This window comes from Coptis chinensis, chromosome 6, assembly GCF_015680905.1.
Source record: "Coptis chinensis isolate HL-2020 chromosome 6, ASM1568090v1, whole genome shotgun sequence".
Classification (NCBI taxonomy): domain Eukaryota; kingdom Viridiplantae; phylum Streptophyta; class Magnoliopsida; order Ranunculales; family Ranunculaceae; genus Coptis; species Coptis chinensis.
This window is the reverse complement of record NC_141461.1, coordinates 81,507,030-81,527,411: the sequence shown is the minus strand read 5'-3', so window position 1 is coordinate 81,527,411 and position 20,382 is coordinate 81,507,030. Positions and strand designations below refer to the sequence as shown.

Here is a 20,382-nt window from a genome sequence, read left to right as displayed (position 1 = left end):
CTCTATTTCTGTTCGCGTTGACTTTGACTTTTCAGCTTTAACTAGGCTTTAAAAAGGTTTTTTCTCCTTGAAACTTGGGCTTTAACCATAGAACTTCTTAGCAACCAACCTATACTCCTTTCTCTTGTAAAAGTGACATATTTCTTCACATATTTGACTCTAAGACCTGAAATACACAAAAGTACATAAACAGTACTAACTCTTATTTATTATAAACATAATTTGTCTAAATGTAATTTATTATTAAGGGGTTAAAACTTCAGTTTTGGGTTCTTATCAAGGGACTAGGCATCAGGAGACTTAAAGAACTCAATCTCGCACTCTTAATGAAAATGGCTCGGCATTCTCACCGCTAAAGATGATTTTGCTATGTATATGAGGAAAAAGTACTTTACTAGGGATGGTGAGCTGATCAAGTACTATGTAAAGTCATCTATATGGTATGGAATTAAATGGGCTATGAAGGAACTAAACACTAGAACTCAGTGGAAGGGTTGATGATGGCAACAGAGTAGATATGTGGAGAGATGCTTGGCTCAGGCATATGTCAATCAAACAAGCACTCAATCTCACTGAAGGTGGTGTAGAAACAAGGTACGAGAAATTATCCTTAATGGCACATAGGGCATCCCAGAACAGCTCAAACATGTCATGGAACTAGTGGGGTTAAGTGTTAAAAACATAGGGGAACCTGATGGTACAGTAACTGACGAATTGATGTGGAATGTAGACTTAAAGGGGATTTTTTCAGTAAAGTCAGTTTTTGATGAAATTAGAGCCAAAAGGAATAAGATCAGTTGGCATTCTATGGTGTGGAACTCGCATATTCCAGTCAAATCAGCAGCTACGACATGGAAACTCTTATGTAATGCAGCGGTAGCTGACTAGAATGTTCATAAAAAGGTGTCAAGTTGCCATCTAGATGCTATGTTTGTTGTCAATACGAAGAGGGCCTCAAACATCTTCTTTAGGAGTGTGAATTTGCAAAGAGGGTATGGAAGTGGGTATGTTTAAAATTCAAGTTTAGAAATCGGTCCTCCTTACCTGATGCTAGAAAAACTACTAATGGTAGAAGCCCTCTGATAAAACAATTATGGGATGTGTTTCGACCCCCACCTATGTGGCAAATGTCTATTGGTAGGAGTCTCTATTTTATTCATTTAATCGATAGGGCTAAAGCCCAATTTGCAATACCATGGATCAATGTACAGGCCCATTAACTCATGTGTCTAAGGCTGAACCTTAGCCACATGGCTTACCACTAATGTACATTGATTTATGTACATATTCATTTCTTATCAAAGAGATAATTATCAGTTGAAAGTTATAGTCTATCACAATTACTCAAGCTACAAGATTACTTGAGCTACAAGGACTCTCTATTATACCTATATAAATACCAAACTATTTTTCATACAGAACTACGTTCTTGAGACTTGATCCCATCGATAATTTGGGTATGTAGGCAACCGCAAGGTACAGTCTCATCATTCTCCCAATCACCATCATTTTTCTAAATATTTTTCTACATTCTTCATCTCTTTCGTCATCATTTAGTGTCTTGATCATATTTGGTCGAAACATAATTGGCGCCGTCTGCGGTTCTTATGCAAAACCGACGATCACGTTCTACAAAAGTTATGACGAATACTCGATGCACTTACTGACGATCATCGCGAATGTGCGGTTCCAGATCAACTTGGCGGTATCAAACTACTCCCTCCTATTCCTTTTCAACATCCGACAGATTACATAATCGCTACCGCTCCACCGATCCGCCGCAAAATTATTCAAAGACGAATTTATTGCCTCGGACGATTCTTCGTCATCTGTTGCGGATAATGTCCGTCATATGTCTCGAGGCATTCTTGTATTGAAAATATTACACTGGCCTTGTTTTATGCTGTTAGACGTCTTAAGCTTATTTCAAAGAAGGAATAGTCGAAGTTTATACTTGTCGAATATCCGCTGCGCAAGTTTTTTCGCAATGTCTACGGATCGAGTCGCAGAATGGAAAAGTTACCTTAGCATTTACAACATTGTCTCTGGCACTCATACAATTAAACAGAGACAAACTTTGGTTTCGCTAATGATTGATTTTCTTATTGATAATATTCCTATGTCGAAAGCATTACTCGATGAGGAAAACATCGATCTCTAATTGTCATTACCTCCCGGGGGCGATGACTTGAAATATTTATCGGATATATCAGCTACTTGCTAGATTTACACCGATAGTTCGCATAATAAGTCTGCCTCCGGTCTTGTTTGTGTCATCTTGAAGCTGAATGAAGACATAATTGAGAGGTCTCTATATTGGGGATTAGACGCGTCAAATAATATGGCCGAGTCCGAAACTGTCATTTGTGGTATACGCACAACTCTTCAGCTGGGGGCGACTAAGTTACGATTAATTATTCTAAGCTAGTCGGTAGCCAATTTGAATGATAATATACGGCTCGCAATGATAGAATGGACGTTTATTTAGACTTCGTTCAATGAATTGCATGAAATTTTCCATCTATCATTACTGTACAGTATCCGCGTTATGATGTAAGGCATCTTGATTCTATCGCATACTTATCTGTGGAAAATCAAGTCGTCACTATTATGACAGCACTGGATTAACCACTTATGCTGTAAGATGATTCCAACGAGCTTGGCACTGATAATGTCTCGGTATCTACCGACGACGATCATGCAGCTGACGATGCTCAGAAATTCCTGATGACTAAAAAACTCTATCACAGCAGCACAAGTCTCAATCCTATCCTTCGTTGTTTGGGCAAAACGAACAATTTACTAGGCCTCGAAAGAATTCATTCAGGACTATGTGAACACCACTCCCGGGGGAGAAGTCTCGCTCACATAGCAATGACCCAATGGTATTGGTGGCCATACATGCCAAAGGATGTTAAGCGTTTGTCCGAGAAGTGTGTGCCTTGTCAAACACATGATATATGATATGGGTCAACTTCCCGCGACGAAGCGTCATCCAATCCATAAACCTTGGTCATTTGTGAAATGGGGCCTTGACATTGTTGGTTTATTTCCGATAGCCTCTGACAGTGTTCATTTCTGGCTCGTCGCAACAAATTATTTTACTAAATGAGCGGACAAAATTAACAAATTGAACGAAAAACCTGAGTTATAATGTTATAATTTTGTTTCCATCGCAACGCTACTATTGCTCGACAAAAAATCGGACGAAATTACCACGTTTAATTTCAAATAAGATGAACGCTTTTACGCCGCTTCGTTATTATCACTACAACAAAATCGGCGAAAATTACCACGTTTAATTTCGTTTTTAAGATAGATAGGGGGTAAAATGGGGGGGCGCGGCGCCGGCCCTCAAATCATAAAGCCTATATGATTTGAGGGTCGGGTCGGCCCAAATTTTATGCTATGAGGGTCGGGCCCGTGAGGGCCAACACTAGAATTATATTGACCCTTGCCCTCTCACCCCCTTTAGAAAACCGTAGGGTCGGCCCGAGGGTCGGTCCGCAATTATTCAAACTCTTGAATACAACTTGTTTGGACTTCATTAACATATTTGGTTTTATCGTTTTCATTAACCGATTAACATATTTATTACAAAAAAATTCTTGAAAACAACCTATCAAACTTCATTAACATATACAATAGAATATATAATTATATTCTATAGGATAGAGATATATCCATATAATGCAAATTCATTTGGTTGAATTTATATCAACCACTATACTTTAAATTTACATTTCTACCCTATGTTATAATAAGTGAAACTTAAAACCCTAAGGGTATTATATGTATTTTTGTTTAGAAAATCTAAATACCAATGAGGGCCTTAATGCGGGCTTTGTGAGGGCTTTAGAGGGTCGGGCCGAGGGTCGCCCTCATGTTTCCATATCTAGGCCCTTACCCTCCCCTCAAAACATGAGGGTCGGGCCGGCCCTGCCCTCAAATTACATGTGGGCTTAAATTTGAGGGCTTTTTTTGCCCATGGGCCGGGCCTGGTCGGGTGGGCCAAGGGCTTGAGGGCCGTTTTTACACCCCTAGTTTAAGATAAACGATGTTACGCTCGCTTAGTCGTTACTATCACTACAACAAAATCTGGCAAAATTACCACGTTTAATTTCGTCCGTCTAAGTTGAACGCTTTTACGCTCGCTTAGTCGTTACTATTACTACAACAAAATCTGGCGAAATTACCACGTTTAATTTCGTCAGTCTAAGTTGAACGCTTTTACGCTCGCTTAGTCGTTACTATCGCTCCGACAAAATCTGACGAAATTACCACGTTTAATTTCGTGGGTCCTGTTGAACGCTTTTCGCCGCTTAGTCGCTACTATCGCTCCGACAAAATCCGGCCGAAATTACCACGCTTAATTTCGCCGCCTCCTAAGATGAACGCTTTTTCGCGTCGTTACTATCGCTACAATAAAATCTGGCGACATTACCACGTTTAATTTCGTTAATCTAAGTTGAACACTTTTACGCCGCTTAGTCGTTACTATCGCTCCGACAAAATCCGCATGAAATTACCACGTTTAATTTCGGCAGCCTAAGTTGAACGCCGTTACGCTTCGTTAGTCGTATTATCGCTACGACAAAATCGGCGAACTTACCATATTTAATTTCGTCGGTCCTAAAATTGAACGATTTTACGCCGCTTAGTCGATACTTCGCTTATGTCAACATCTAATGAAGTTACCCCGCTTCGCTTTAAATGGATTCTGGCGTCGGAGCATTTTTTCACTCAATCTAATTTTGCAAGTTTAAAGTTAGCATTGGGGGCGTCTCGTTCTATTTCATTTCAACTATATAAATCTACAACATTGTCAGTTTTCCGCAGGTATGTTATCTGACACAACAACAATATTCAATAACAAACTCATACTTTATTTTTATTTTTCATCAAAAAAAATTTTAGCTCTATGGTATTACATTCACACAATTACCTAATCAATTGTCTTTGTCAATTGTCTTACGGTCGCTCGATTAAATCTTCGTTTTCTTCTTCGAAATCTGCATTTGCTTCGCTTAGCACTTTCGGTTAACTATCTTCCTCATTCATTATTTTTTCTAAAGTATTGTGCCGCTCTTTCTCAACGAAACTTCTATCAGCTTCTTTAATTCGTCTATGACATTCATTGACACCTTGTTGCGCTAAACTTTTCTCCGTCAACTCTTTATGAATATATTTTGCTCGAACTACCGCTGTTTCTCCGTGCGGCAAAAATTCACATTACGTCAACTTTCTCAGCGAAAACTTTCTTCAGCTTCTTTATTTTTTCTAAGGCATCGTGATCTTTTCGCTCGAAACTTTTCGTCAATATCTTTTGCTCGTAATTCCACCGTTTTAACCTGTGACAAAAATACAAATCTTTTCGTTAGTCTTTCAGACTTAACCAAAATTTGATCATAAAAAAATTAAAAAAAAAAATTTTAAAAAAAAAATACTAACATACATGTTTTATGCTGTCAAAAATCTTTGACACCACTTTGTCATATTCTCTAAACTTTTCTCCGTCTTCTTCGGTAGGCCAAATTTAATTTTGATCGAAACCAAACAATTTGAGCTTAAATAGCCTCGCAGATCCAATTTGAAACTAATCGATCCTGAGCTCGATTATGCCAGTCAATCTTTAGCTTCCTATCCAATTCAAAATTACCGCCATCTCGTAATAGAGTGAGATTCCAATATAGACTTAATTGTACAACCACGCTTTGTTTCATCTGCGTGGTTAAATCGATCACTAAATTCATCTTTTTCGATCTCAACCTTCTTGCATCGTCTTATTCTTCATAAATCCACTCGATTTCGAGTCCTTACTCTTGATTGTAGGAACCAAGTACCATGAGCTAGTGATCCAAATGTATAGTTACACATAACAATATCAATGAAGGGAAAACGGTTAAAAGAAGAGATAAAACCGTAGTCCAGCAGTGATGTCGTCTTCTCCCAATTCGGTTTGCCCAAGCTTCAATTCCGCCGGTGCTAACTCGAGTTTCTGCCTCCCCCAAGATCTGTTTTTCTGCTTTTCTGTCTTAAATTCCAGGATTGTCATCCCATTCACTTGTTTCTTTTCTGTACTTCATGTATTGTTCGGTAACTTTCTTGCAACTTCCTTCCTAATTGGTTTTTTTATTTTTTGTTTCGCTCATGTTTTTTGTGGTTCAGGATGCGTTTTGGAACTTATTCAAATAAGTTCCTATTCTGTCTATCGAATTCCTATTAGTAGTCCAAGACTCCAAGTCAAACCTTGTTCTGGAGGTGTACTTATTTTAGACTTTTAGTTGACGTGCATGTGCTCACTGATACTGTTAAGTTCAATTTCAATTTCTACTTTCATTCCTTTGTATCCTTGTTGACTTTTCTTTCACCAAATACGTCCAAGTCCTTTTATTACACTATTTGCTTGTTAGCAATAGTAGCTCCCTTATCTAAAGGCGCGTCATAATAACACCGAAGTCGACACACAAATACCATCCAATTCTTCTAGAGTCCTTGGTTATTTCCAACTCCCATTATTCCCAAGCAAGTACAATTCATTTTAAATTTCTAATACCTCTTAATTTAGTGTACATGCACGGTTCTACGTCATTTTCTTTTCCATTTCTATATATCAATACACTTTCTTTTATCATTATCCTATCAACTTTGCAATAATAATTCATCCGATTCACGATATTTATCGATATTACATTTTTACATATAATTATTCGCTTTAAAGTCACACACTTCCGGTTATTCATTCCGCTTTATTCTTTTCTCATTGATTTTCCTTTGATTTTCTTTTACCTTCTTTTGCCATATGAACTTCATTCACATGCCAAAGAGGGGGCGATGTTTCGACCCCCACCTACGTGGCAAATGTCTATTGGTAGGAGTCTCTATTTTATTCATTTAATCGACAGGGCTAAAGCCCAATTTGCAATACCATTTATCAATGTACAGGCCCATTAACTCATGTGTCTAAGGTCAACCTTAGCCACATGGCTTACCACTAATGTACATTGATTTATGTACAGATTCATTTATTATCAAAGAGATAATTATCAGTTGAAAGTTATAGTCTATCACAATTACTCAAGCTACAAGATTACTTGAGCTACAAGGACTCTCTACTATACCTATATAAATACCAAACTATTTTTCATACAGAACTACGTTCTTGAGACTTGATCTCATCGATAATTTGGGTATGTAGGCAACCACAAGGTACAGTCTCATCATTCTCCCAATCACCATCATTTTTTTAAATACTTTTCTACGTTCTTCATCTCTTTCGTCATCATTTAGTGTCTTGATCATATTTGGTCGAAACAAGATGTAGCCATTGTGGGAACGATTGTAACATTGTGGAAGCATAGGAACACGCAATCTACCATGATGATAGACATAATGACCTTAGTCGTTGTACCTACATGATCAGAAGGGAGATTAGAGCAGCTGCAATACTCATTACTGGGCATTCTCTCAACAGTATTGCTGACCTCCAAATTCTCAAAACCTGGGATTTGAATGCAATACTACCAAGAGCACCAAGAATTCAGCCATGCTGGTGGATGCCACCTCGTAATGGTATTGTTAAGATTAATTGTGATGGATCTTCCCTCGACAATCCTAGAACTACCGGCTTTGGAGCTACATACAGAATTGCTTCAGGTGATTTTCTCCTCGTTATCTGGAGAGAGATAGGAGTGAACAATAACTATATGGCTGAGTGCTTAGCTATTCTAGAAAGTGTGGAAGTTGCCATTCAAAGAAATTGGAGGGACATTTGGGTAGAATCCAATTCAGCAGTGACAATCATGGCTTTTGGGTCAGGGAAACTACCTTGGAGACTTAAGAGAAGATGTGATAAATGCATAGTTGAACTACAGAGTTGTATGCTGACATCTACTTGGAGGGAGGCTAATTTCTCTGCGGACCAAGTTGCAAAAAAAGCTACCAATATGGCTAATAAGGACCTTGCTATGTACTGTGGCAAACCATCATGGATTTATAAGTGGGAGGCAAGCACAAGTATCTATTTTAGATTTGACTAGGGCTTGTACAAAGTGGTATAAGGTAAGAAGCCTACCTAATAGGGTTGTTACATTGCCAATTTGTTACAAATCCTCTTGTTATACTTTTTTCTTCATTTTTCCTATTTCTTTCTCCTTTTCCCAACCTATATAACCTTCTTATTCTTTTAATATAAATCTTAATGTTCACTTTAAAAAAAAAAACTATCAAATGAAGTCACGACCAGTGTCTGACCTGCATTACCTGTTGTTCTTTTTTGAGTATGTAATTCTCAACTTGTAATTCACCAGGAGGTTTCTGTAGAACTATATGTAGACCCATGTTGTTAAAATTGAGTGGAACTCTGTTGGAACGCATGTGTTTCAATCAGTACTAATTCATTAAACAGTGCACCATTATTTCTAACTTGGCATATCACCACAGCTTCACAGGGTATCTTCGGCTTCATTGCCATTAAAAACTTAACCATATGTTTGTCCCGTGCATATTTATATTTTGCTAGTATATACTAGATAACTGCTAAGCAGTGGGGGCGTGAGCGGAGGGTGGAGAAGAGAGAGGGAGAGATGGGTTTGTGGGTGGGGAGAGAGAGTTAGGATTTGGTTGAGAGGGAGAGGGAGAAGGAGAGAGAGAGAAATAAGTGAGGACAAATAGGGAGAGGAAAGAAAGGAGGGAGAGGGAGAGGCCAAACTACTTATTGTCCCGCGTACCCCCACCCCTCTCAAAAAATTTCGCTCCGCTCACTTGATAAATGCCCCGTTGGTGATGCCCTTTAGCTCATCATCTTTAAAAATGATCATTAGCTCTGGCCACCCTTACCAACGCCGGGCCTCAAGTTTGCTCCTTCCCCCGCTAAAAAACATGGACACGTGGCGTGTGCATGCAAATTAATCCGTGAGTCAAAGTCAAGAAAGCAGACGTTGCTATCAAAATTCGTGGAAGGGGAAAATTCAGCTAGTGACAAAAGTCTGAACAGAAGTTGAAGGTACATATCTGAACCAATACTTAATGCCAATGGTGAACTATGTCTATGTGACTCTTTATGTGTTATCGAAAAGGTTACATGATCTCTTTTTTACTGTGTACTTTCTGGGTAGTAGATTTTAGTACAGTAATTTCATTGATCAAGCACATCAATCCCACATAATTAAACGAACAGGACGCCGCTAAACTTTAAATAATCTTGCTAAACAAAATTTATGAGTAGGTTTTGAAAAAATATGTTCTAATAGATATGATGTCGGGTTCTCCTTGTAAGGAACAGATATTTACAGGCATAAACCAGAGCCACTAGATATGATGTCGTGATCAGACATTTTGCACTCTATGTGATGGAGACTATCATTCTAGAAGCGTTCCAGAGATGCTTCAAATGGGTTGTTTTGCATCATTATACAATTGGCTGATTTTGCGAAAATATACTTCCGACCAATGTCATCTTTTCAATACTATCTCTTTAGAAAAAGTCTGGATAGATGGTTCGTATTGTGTTAGTGTTCTCACATATCGTCCTAGTGATCCTAAATGTGTAGTAATGTTTTTTAGCAACAAGAAAAAATCATGCATTTTTTGTCGTATTGGTGATAACAATTGGATTGAAGAATAACTGGGACTGCCACGGAAAATTCGTGAAGCTGTGCAAGGTTTTTTTTTATGGCTTAGTTAGTTGCAGCGGATAGATATACCTTTTCTTTTATGGATGGTTGGTTGTCGTTGATGTTCATGGTAGTATGGTACTTCTTTTTCTAGAAAATTACATCGACTGGGGGGATTCGAATTATCAGTAGAAGCTAGTCGTTTTTGTATTTTCTGTCTTGCATCTGGTACGGAAATCTATCAAGTAGTAGTGATTTTCTTGGCATTCTCAGACAATATAATTAAGACAGTAGATGTTTTTAAGCTGGATTTTTCTAGAATGGTTTGGTTGAAGGTTCAGAGCTTAGGTGACCGAATCTTCTTGTTAGGTCAAAGTTCTATGTCACTCTCTGCTACTGAATCAAGAATTAAAGGAAATTGTATATATTTCTTCCTTTTTGGATGCACGCACTTGTACAGATTTGACATGGACCTTTTTGGGTAGTACCCAATTGCAAATTCCAGGTATTTCCTCTTTCCTTGTTTTCAATGTCTTCTGATTTGTTTGTTTATATTCTGCCCTTCAGATATGCCTGTAGTGCTGACTGTCTTTGTAATGGTTTATACATCTTCTTTTGAGTTTTTGTTTTGTTCACTATATAGTTTTGCTTCTTTCAGTTGGCTTAGAAGTTTATGTATCTTCTCATGCCCAACTACACAGCATGTGCTGGAACTGTATGGCGATAAGAAAATACACTGAATTGATGGCTATAAGCTCTCTTTTAAAGCAAAAAACTTGTTAAGCTCTGTAACACCATTTTTTGCTATTAAATTTTAATTACCCTTTAGCAAAAAAAAAGTGTTAACTCAACATAAGACAAAAGTGATAGTTATTAAGAAATATTTGAATCGGACCTCAACATTACTATTCTAAGAGAAATGTAGGAAGTTATGCTGGAAGAATATGGAATAGCGAGGATGAGTAAGAAAGTTTTAACATGTTAATATTAGAAAGCAAAATGTTCTAGGTTTGCATCAGTTTTAAGTCATGGGTATTAGTAAGAACTTAGCATATTAACATAGGAACATAACTTCTTTTAATCTTTCTTATGTCTCTTGATTGTAGAAAAGTGTTTAAATTACATTTCCATCATTTTCTAGTACAAACAGTTTTTGCTATCCCTACATGTATATTGGTTGGTTTTCTAGTAATGGGTCAAATGACTCAAAATTGACGTCCCTTATTCGTGTTTGCAGGTAAAGAATGAAGAGAAGAAAATTAAAGATGAAGTAAACAAATAGAAGCAGACCTGGGAGGATCTTCCTATAGAGCTCTTGGAGGTGATCGTAGGATCTCTCTTTTTAGGTGATTGTATTCGTTTCCATCTTACTTGCAAAGCCTGGATGTCTATAATTCCACCACTCAGATCAAACATCCCTTTTTTCTACAATCCAAATCTGATTCTCAGCAGTTACCACAGTTGATTTTCTTCCCAAAGACTAAGAATGCGGTATGCCAGTTTAACCACCCGATTTACAGTGACTCCTATATCATGAATTTCCCTGAACTAGCAAGCAACTGTTCGGCATGCCAAGCATGGGTGGTTGTTAATGTCACAAGGGGAATATTCTGTGTTCTTTTTCAACCCTTTTAGTTTGGAAACCATCAAACTTCCTGATCTTGAAATTTGTGGTTACTGTTTTAAAAACATCACCTTCTCGTCTCCACCAACTTCTGCAGGTTGCGTGGTGTTTGGCCATAATCAATCTTCAGTGACCTGTATTGATAATTTGATATATTAGTCTATCATAAAGGTAAAGATAGTTGGGATCCATATTATTTTGATGTACCGTACACGTTTGTACCTTCAGATTGCAATCCAGTATAACGCAATGGTGTATTTTATTCTCTGAGCAAAGATGGAAAGTTGGGAGTTTTTTATCCCAACAAGACTGAGGATAACTCTGTTTGGAGGCTCATCCTCAATATATCGATACCTGAAGTTACTCCTTCAACAATCTTAGACTTTGTATCGACCAATATTAGGAGTTTTGTTGTGGAGTTTAATAATGAAATCGTATCAGTCTTTGGGGGTCTTATGGGTAAGCCGATTTGGGTTTTTAAGCTGGACAGGTCAGTGATGAAATGGGTCAAACTGGAAACTCTGGGTGACCACGTGCTTTTTCTTAGCCACACTACATCTATATTGGTACTTGCAGCAGGGCTGAAAGGGATAGAAAATAGGATATACTTCCCAAGGTTTCATGGGAAAGACAACGCATACTACTCATTATCAACAGGAAGTTACCATTGTTTTGGGAGCAAATATTCTTGTGAAGAGTGGTTAACTACTTCTGAAAACTGGAACTGCACGTGGTTCCAATCCAATAACTAAGACTCAAATGGTCTGGACAATGATTCTATGCAAAGATTGTATCTGCCACGGTCGTTCCATTTCTAACTTTATATTAACTCAATTGCTGTGCTTATTTTCATTTGTTCAAGGTGTCATTCTTGTATTTCTCTGCAGTTTAAATCTCAAACTCATATAGTTTTCATGAAGTCGTATTTGTATCTGGAAGGACCAACTGTGTGTGTCTCCGCAATTGGACATCTCCCTTTTACTTCTGGACAACTGCAGCACAATTGTGTAAAATAGGCTGTGTGGATGAAAACTTGTAAGTCATTTTGTGTTTCAAATCATACTTTCAATTTGTAATCACTGTCTGTGGGATCTAAAATATGAAGATAAATGAACAACTGATGCTAATCGCAAAAAACAAACAATTCTAATCAACATTAGACTGTCTGCTGTATTTCCAGGTGCTCGGGAGTTCTGGTCAAAAGATAATTGTCTTCATCAGTTATGAGTCTAGGAGATCGTCATCTTGAACAGGTGAACACTTGAACTTGTTCTCATAGTACTGAATAATGTGGCTTTTGATTTTGTACTCATCATAGCCGCACCTTGTCTGATTTTGTATATATTGTGGAAATATTCTGAATTTCTATCCCCTGCTTCATCTGATTTCAATCTACTTTTTTGCTTCAACATCACTGCCCTGTTGTCGCTTGCATTGTTCAGTTCTACTTCCTTAGCAATGACCTGAGATATGACCTCTGCATTGTCCATCTGTTCATCTGCCAAAATTTGTGCATTGAAAATTTGTGCCATAATGCCATGAAATAAAGAGAATGTATGGTTTTACGTTAAAATCCAGAGTTAAGCACAAATAATATTTGATAGTGCTGATATAGCTAGGTTTATAAACGTGCACAAACTTAGTCACTAATCAGTGTTCGTTGGGTATCGTTTTGCACAACGCGGGTATTGGGTGTATGACTTAGAGAAACATGTTGTATTTACTAGTAGAGACGTCACCTTTCATGAATCTATTTTTCCTTTTCAGGAGCACTCTATTCAACCACTACAGCCTACTGTAGTTCTCCCCACCGCCTGACAATAATTCCTATGTTCCCATTTCCACTCATGATAGGTCACACTGAGAGTCTTCCATATTCACTTGGTCAAGTTTTACCCACTCTTTCCACCCATGCTGATGAGGGCACTTTACCTCTACTCATGAGACTCTTGCTCCTCTTCGTCGGTCTACACGACCACATAATAAACCAGCACACCTTGAAAAAGATTATGTGTGTTCTTTTCTTACTGGCACTCATCTTTAACGCATCGTTCTGCACCATTGCATTCAAATTTGCCATATCCTATGCATAAATACATTTCTTATGATTTCTCCTAATCATTATGCTTTTACTACTGCTATGTCTGCTAAAATTGAGCTGACATCCGATCCTGCTCAAGCTTCTCAAAATCCAAAATGGCGTGAGGTAATAATTACGGAACCGAATGCTCTTGAACAAAACAGAACATGGACACTTACCTCCTTTCCTACTAGGAAAAGTCCAATTAAGTGCATGTGTGTGTCTAGAATAAAATACCGTTCTAACGGGTGTATTAGAAGGTACAAAGCCCATCTTGCTGCCAAAGGTTTCACACTCACAAAAGAAGGGGATTGATTACCATGAAAATTTTGCATCTGTCGCCAAGTTAGTTACTGGTCAATGCGTTCTCTCTATAGCTGCTATAAAAGATTGGCCCCTACACCAGCTTGATGTCAATAATGCATTTCTTCACGGTGATCTTTATGAAGAGGTTTATATGAAGTTACCTCTAGGCTTAAGCCAACCAAGGGAAAATTTGGTATATCGACTTCACAAATCAATTTATGGTCTCAAGCAAGCTTCTCGAAACTAATTTGAGAAAAGTTTTCATCTGCCCTTTGCATTGCTGGTTTCAAGCAGTCTCGTTGTGATTATTCTTTGTTCACCTCAACTCAGGATCTTCTATTACTGCGGTGTTGGTCTATGTTGATGACATTATCATCAACTTCAGATGTCTTCTTGGAAGGCTGCGTGCCCAATTTCCTTAATAAGGGTGCAGGGTGAGTTTGATCTCTTTTCGCATGCAAACATATAATCATGTTAACGGATGCATATTGCACATGCAGACTTATTAGTGTTAGAAAAAGAAATACATTTTGCTTGTTATTGTCGAAAAATTAAATGTTATGTATCTTTTGTGTTTTGTTTAGGTGAGTAATGGATTCCACGAAGATGCTGAAAGAATTATAGGAATGGACAACATCACAACATATAAGAACCCATTGCTTGGAAACTCAAGTGTTAGAGCCATCACTAAAGAGGTCGATTGACTGTACTTCATAGCCAATGGCAAGCACTCAATGTCAATGATGGATAAATGTCATACTTCGCATGTAAGATACCCACCAATTTGTTAGAAGCTTTTTGCGTTGTGTACCTCAAGGGTAATTGAAGGAAAGGTTCCCAAAATCTGTCAGGGTTTAATCTTTGTAATGATGCTTTCTCTTTCAATTTTTACATTGTAACTATTCTTTTTTAAGTACTCGTGGTTTTGGGTCATGTATGAATCGGTTTAAACAGATAAGGATTTCGATGTGTTAATCTTCTGTTTCGCTTATTCAATTTGCCTGTGTTGCTAAGTCCAACGGATGTGCCCTTTTGCTAGTATGTATAGGGGGTAGTTTCATTTATATATGTATATGGGATAGGTTTCATCTGTCTCAACAGCTACTGGTATAGGAATAGGAACTCTGATCCTAATGCTATTATGCCTGTTCTAATATAAATATTTGAAGTAATAAATAACTCTTCTTAAACAAAAAAGAAAGTCATCGCCTTACGTGAAATCAAATTTATCTATGCAATCTCTTCGTATGTAGCTTGATTTTTTTTTGGAAAACCTCATTTTGTGCCTTGATTCCTTGAAGCAATGAAGCGTGCATATCCGCAAGTAATTCAACTTGTAATCACTCTTCTTAGAATCTTAAATATGAGCTCATATATATATGCTGGTGAGCTGGTCAGGCAGCAGAATTCCAATAATTGTGGGTTTTTGAGATACTCTGACTTTTTTTTTTTCGATAATCAGGGGATACTCTTGACTTGGTCGGCTACCTCCTTGCCATTAGGAGGTAGGTTTGGTTAGTGAGTTAGGTGGTATTGGCCACCGACTACAAACCTCTATGGACTGGGAAAAATCCCAAGTCTACGTTTTGGCCAACAACACACAAGATAATAAGAAGTTAAGAACCATAAGCAACAATTGCAGCCAATGTTATCTGATATTCTGATAATTTGATCCAATCCGCCTCCTAAGTATTGCTTTTGGGAGACTAGATGGACCACAGTGTAAAATAATCTAACGATGGGCCAACGCCATGTATGAAGGCCCACAAAGAAAAAAAACCAGAATGAAACCAACGTGGACTTGTCTTCTCGTGATCTTTGACCATAGATATATATATCGTTAATCGTTATACAGTCGCGGAGTATTTGGGCGATTAGCTTAGACCCCGCGCGCGCAATGCCTTGCATTTCACGCCAAGAGTACAACACATTTTGATTTTTGACAGCGACGATTCTCCGTGAATTTATTATAAAATTTTTCCACTTTCTAGTCTTTTTACAAATTCGAAGTAAGTAACATAAATATTGGAAATGTTTTATATTCAAGTGATGTTTTTTCCGTTATTGGGCCACTAAATAACTCAACTACTACTCTGACTCCAATTTCCTTTGTGTTTGTCTGGTTGCTTTCCATCATAACAATCATCACATCATCATCACTATGTATCAAATGGTTCAGAGCGTGTTGGGTTCGAATTCTGACTACATGATAGTTTGAACTTTGAAGTAACGAGATCAACCCAGTCCTAATCACTATTAAACAAGAGTTTGGGAATTGCCAAAGTTGTTGTGAACCCATATTTCAAGTTATTTGTTGGCGTGGGTGGTTGTGGAGCGAAGTACAAAAAAGTATTACGTTAGATGAGACCAGCTGGTGAGAAAGCTTGGGACACCATGCTAGGTTAGGTCCAAATGTCCAATGGAACGCATTCCCTAATCAAGCTCCAACATCCCCCCTACCAGCATAAAGCCAACTCCATTTCCGCAAATACCCATATTTCACCTTGTATATGAGATGAACTTTGAGGGATTGGTAGCACTCCAACTGGCTAAAAACGTTGCTCCTCGCTCCAACTAGCTATCAATTTATTGCGAGCGAGCTCCACTTAAATAAAAATAAAGTAATAATTTTCTTCTTCAATTACCATTATAACCACATTTCCATTTTACATCTTAATTATACCAATTTGAGAGTGAGGGCATTTAAGGAAAGTCAGAAAGCTGGTCACCACTAGGAGTGGTGGCGTTGGTAGTTTCCATGTGAGGTACACTTCCGCTTGGGGTAAAGAAAGGTATTGGTCACCGGCCACTTCGAGTGCCTGCTGACTCCGGTCATCACTCAACCTCATCCCCCTTATCTATATCACTAGGTTTGGCTCCCTGTTAAGTCTTATAATTATATTGAGTTGTGAAAAGTTCCCAGCAACTCAAATTTCATATTAAAATGGATGTTTTCTATGGAAATTATTTCCACAGATCAAATAGTACTAGCAGTATTGAACAACCGAGTCATCCGCTATAAAAAAGAAAAATAAATAGAAAATGGTCGAAATTGAATAAATAAAACTTTTGTGAGAATTAAAAAAAGAGTATGCGTGCATGGTGTCGTGGTCATTTTTGGAATCCAGCTGGAGTGTTGGGGTCAGTTTCCTTTTGTCATTTTTTGGGTCAGTCTTTCCTTCTATGCCTTTTTATATCTCTCTTTCTTGAATGCTTTCTCTCAGCTTTCCAATATCACTCAAATCATTCTCTTCATCATTATCATGTATTCCTCCCCATCACTTATCTTTACTCCTCTCCTTTACTTGAAGAGTAAAAAAAACAAGATTAGATTTTAATGAAGAGAGTGCAGGGGGCTATTTCTTTGAGGGGAATGTTGTCTGGCTCGAGGCCATCAACTCTATCAATATATGGATCTTGATATATACTTTTGCTCATCTTTTTCTTTTTTAGTGATCATGATTATTATATATGTTGATGACTTCGGACCAGGCTTCATTCCCCCCAATCACAGCTTTCCAACATGCACATACATAAATCAGAATCATGATCTAGATCTTATTGAGGTTGAGTAGTTTCTCTTTCTTTTCTTTTTTTCTCTCAATTTTGTTTTTATTTTTGGCGTGATATTAACAGAAATTTAGGCGGTTGGGCATGTGCAGATTGGTGTAATGATGGAGGATTTTGACTCTCTCTCTCTCTCTCTGTATCTTTCTCTCTCTTGCCTTTTTTATTTCTGACTGAATGAAAAAAAGGTTTTTTCATCATTACCCTCTCATTTCTTTCTAGATCTTCTTATGATAGCCCTATTAGTCTGTTGTCAGTCTTATCTGTTGTGGTTCATCATTACATTATGACTATATGAAACCCTGATCTGTTTTTGCCGTTTCAAAACTTAACTTTGCTTTAGGGTTTCAGGTTTCTTGATGAAGATCTATACATCGATCAACTACTCATCAGGGAAGTAATCTTCTCTAAACTCTTTAGGCATACAACTCAATATTATCAGTTTTTTCTTTGAATGAACTACTAATAATATACATTGGTAACCAAATCATGGTTGAATTGGCAAGATGGTTTCTGATCACATATCTTCAACTGCCTTTTTTCTGCATGCACTTGCTTGTTGCTTTTAATGTTAAGTGGTGTGTGGTGTGTAGCTGTGCAATTCTTGAATCTGGTTCTTTAATAGTTCTTGTACTTTTTACAATAAATTTGTGGTGTGTGTGTGCTGTTTTGTACTGGTAGAGGTGTGTGGTTTTCATCATAACATTCCCATGAACATATTGGTCAATGGAATTGATTCTTCTAATTCACTCCATCTGTGTATTCATGTTTACACTTGTTACTGTTAGGTGATGGTGGGTGGAATTACAAAGCCTTTTTCATCTCTTTGTTCTGCAGAATCTCATTCTTCTTTATCAGGATTAGGATACTTATTTCTAAGAATATATGGCTTTTTTTTTATTCATGCATAGTTGAAAAGATGGAGCTGCAACCAAGGATTAGAGATGAAGCTATGTAACCAAAAGTTTAGCATCATGGTCATCAATCAGTGTTTCTTAAAGACTAATAATTTGTTTTAATAAAATGTAAATGTTTCTCATCAGAAAACATTTGTGAATATTGAAGGTGGATCAGGAACTCAATTTGCTCTAAAAAGATATAATTTGAAACAACATTAGTTATTAGCCATTTGCTCACTCATTTGAAACCCACCTTGCAACGTTGCAACTTCCTGGTGATTATTAATCTTGTATTTCTGATTTAGAAATGAATTGGCGATATCATACATGAAGTTATAATGCAAGCTATTCTCCATTCAATCACCTTAAATTTCATATCAGTAATTCAGTACACGAAATTTGATGATTTAAGAAATTTATTTCTATTACAAGGAAATGAAATAGGCATTGATAATTACTATGTACTAGCATTTGTTTTCAGCTGTGAGTTTTTTGTTATGAATGTTTTGCAGTTTTCGTTGGGTCATTGCCAATTTATGGTTTTGAAGTGGATTATTTCGATCAAAGGGAAGCAGTCTCAATTTCATATAATGCTTATAGTCATCTAAATTTATCCCTAATAATATTCATCAGAGGATTGTTGAAGTACAAGCATTATGTAAGTATATAGAGAACAAAAATGAGTTTGGGTTTTCTTTATTTCTTTTTCTTTCATGCATGTTTGCTTTTCCAATCAATCAGACTTCAGTGAATGTACACAGTACTGCACAACAACACATACAAATAGTGAGAGATGAGATGATTGAAAAGATAAGAGAGAGAGAGAGATGTGTTTGATTGAGGTGCGTGAAGAGTACAGTTGTTGTGGGGTAACCTTTACTATAAGAGTCAAGTTTTAATGGACTCACGAGGGTCTCTCTCTGTGCTTCTCTTTCTCATTAATTCTGTACATTTCCTACAGCATCACCTGCAAGCCTTACTGGTTTTTCACTATCATTTATTGCCATGAATGTTGCCATCTAGTTGTGAGTTTAAATTGGAAAACGAAGATGCTTTTAGTTTTAACTTTTATCTTCTACACAGACTGAGTTTTACTATGGGCAATACATGCTCAATGCAATAATAGATTCCCAATTGGAAAACCTAATCACCTCTCTTGGACAATTAGAACTGCGCCTTTCTTTTAGCAGCACCAACTTTTGGGAACATATATAGTCGTCATCGTTCTTGGAATCCAACTTTAAATCCCTAACTTGATCACTTATTTAGTTGTTTGGAAGTAACTGACTTACTGACCTAAGTAAGTGTCAGCATGATGTTATCATGATCGATTGCTTATTTTGAGTAAATTTACTCTAATTATATATGTATTCAAATTTAATTATCCAAATAACAGTTTAAGACCATTATGAGGGGAACCACAAGCTTTATTAAACAGGTGTAAGGGTATTGTTGGGTATTTATTAAACCTTGCACTACTGGTTAATATTGGGATCGTTAAGCTAAGATGATGAGTATATAAATTGCATTTGGTGGGCAGAAGAGGTAAAATTGGATGTATAAGAAATTAAGAAGGTATATGTGCGCATGTGGCAGCTGAGAGGGGATTTTCTTGATATACTCTATAAATTACTGAGGGACAATATACATTTTTAAAACACTCAGTGTCCGAGACCTTTCAACCTTTCAAAACTCCGACTCATGTTCTCGGAGATAAAACAGCTTGCCTGCGGCAAACTTGACAATTAACGCAAAGCATTCATAAGCGACTAACAGTGCACGAGGTGTGCCGGAGTATATACTTAGCGTGAGCACGTGGGCGTGTCTAAGGTGTATTAAACTTACAAGAAATCGAAATGGAAAACACAAGTGGGTTGAGCCATGAATGAATCAAGGAACAAGTGCATATTGTTATTTTATTTCTACAATAGTTAGATCACCAAAGAAGTCAAGAACAAGATACATTTTGTGATAAATCATGTCTAATTTGCAAATCATGATATATATTTTTTTTCAGCTAGCATAATAAAATTTTACTTTTTCGTTTGCTATATGTTTTTCGGGCACTTTTTGTGTCAAACGAAATTGGACACTAGAAACATTTTATAAAAACAGAATGGTCGAACACAATACAACAGTAATATAATTCTAGCCTTAAGCCACCAACGTTTTTGGCCATTGACCTGCTACATTAATCTCGAAAGTTGAAACAAGAAATGGGCTACATATGCTTTTGCATGGGGAGACTACTTTTAGAAAATTAAAACTTTTTGACTTTACATACGTGAAAAG

General features: G+C 37.3%; 2 long non-coding RNA genes across 5 annotated transcripts; both read left to right on the top strand.

Annotated features, from left to right (window-relative positions):
- Positions 1 to 7,955: 7,955 nt before the first annotated feature.
- On the top strand, positions 7,956 to 14,599 carry LOC147494785 (uncharacterized). Of its 4 annotated transcripts, none has more exons than XR_015200202.1 (5): positions 7,956 to 10,119; positions 10,852 to 12,273; positions 12,419 to 12,491; positions 13,576 to 14,058; positions 14,209 to 14,599. It is a non-coding gene; the product is annotated as an uncharacterized LOC147494785 (long non-coding RNA). The 4 variants fall into 4 exon arrangements; XR_015200203.1 differs by having other exon boundaries at positions 7,964 to 10,119; positions 13,955 to 14,058; XR_015200201.1 differs by lacking the exon at positions 13,576 to 14,058 and having other exon boundaries at positions 7,970 to 9,004; positions 9,984 to 10,119.
- Positions 14,600 to 16,115: 1,516 nt separating this feature from the next.
- LOC147494784 (uncharacterized) lies at positions 16,116 to 20,139 on the top strand. Its single transcript, XR_015200198.1, has 2 exons — positions 16,116 to 17,190; positions 17,287 to 20,139. It is a non-coding gene; the product is annotated as an uncharacterized LOC147494784 (long non-coding RNA).
- The last annotated feature ends 243 nt before the right edge of the window (positions 20,140 to 20,382 follow it).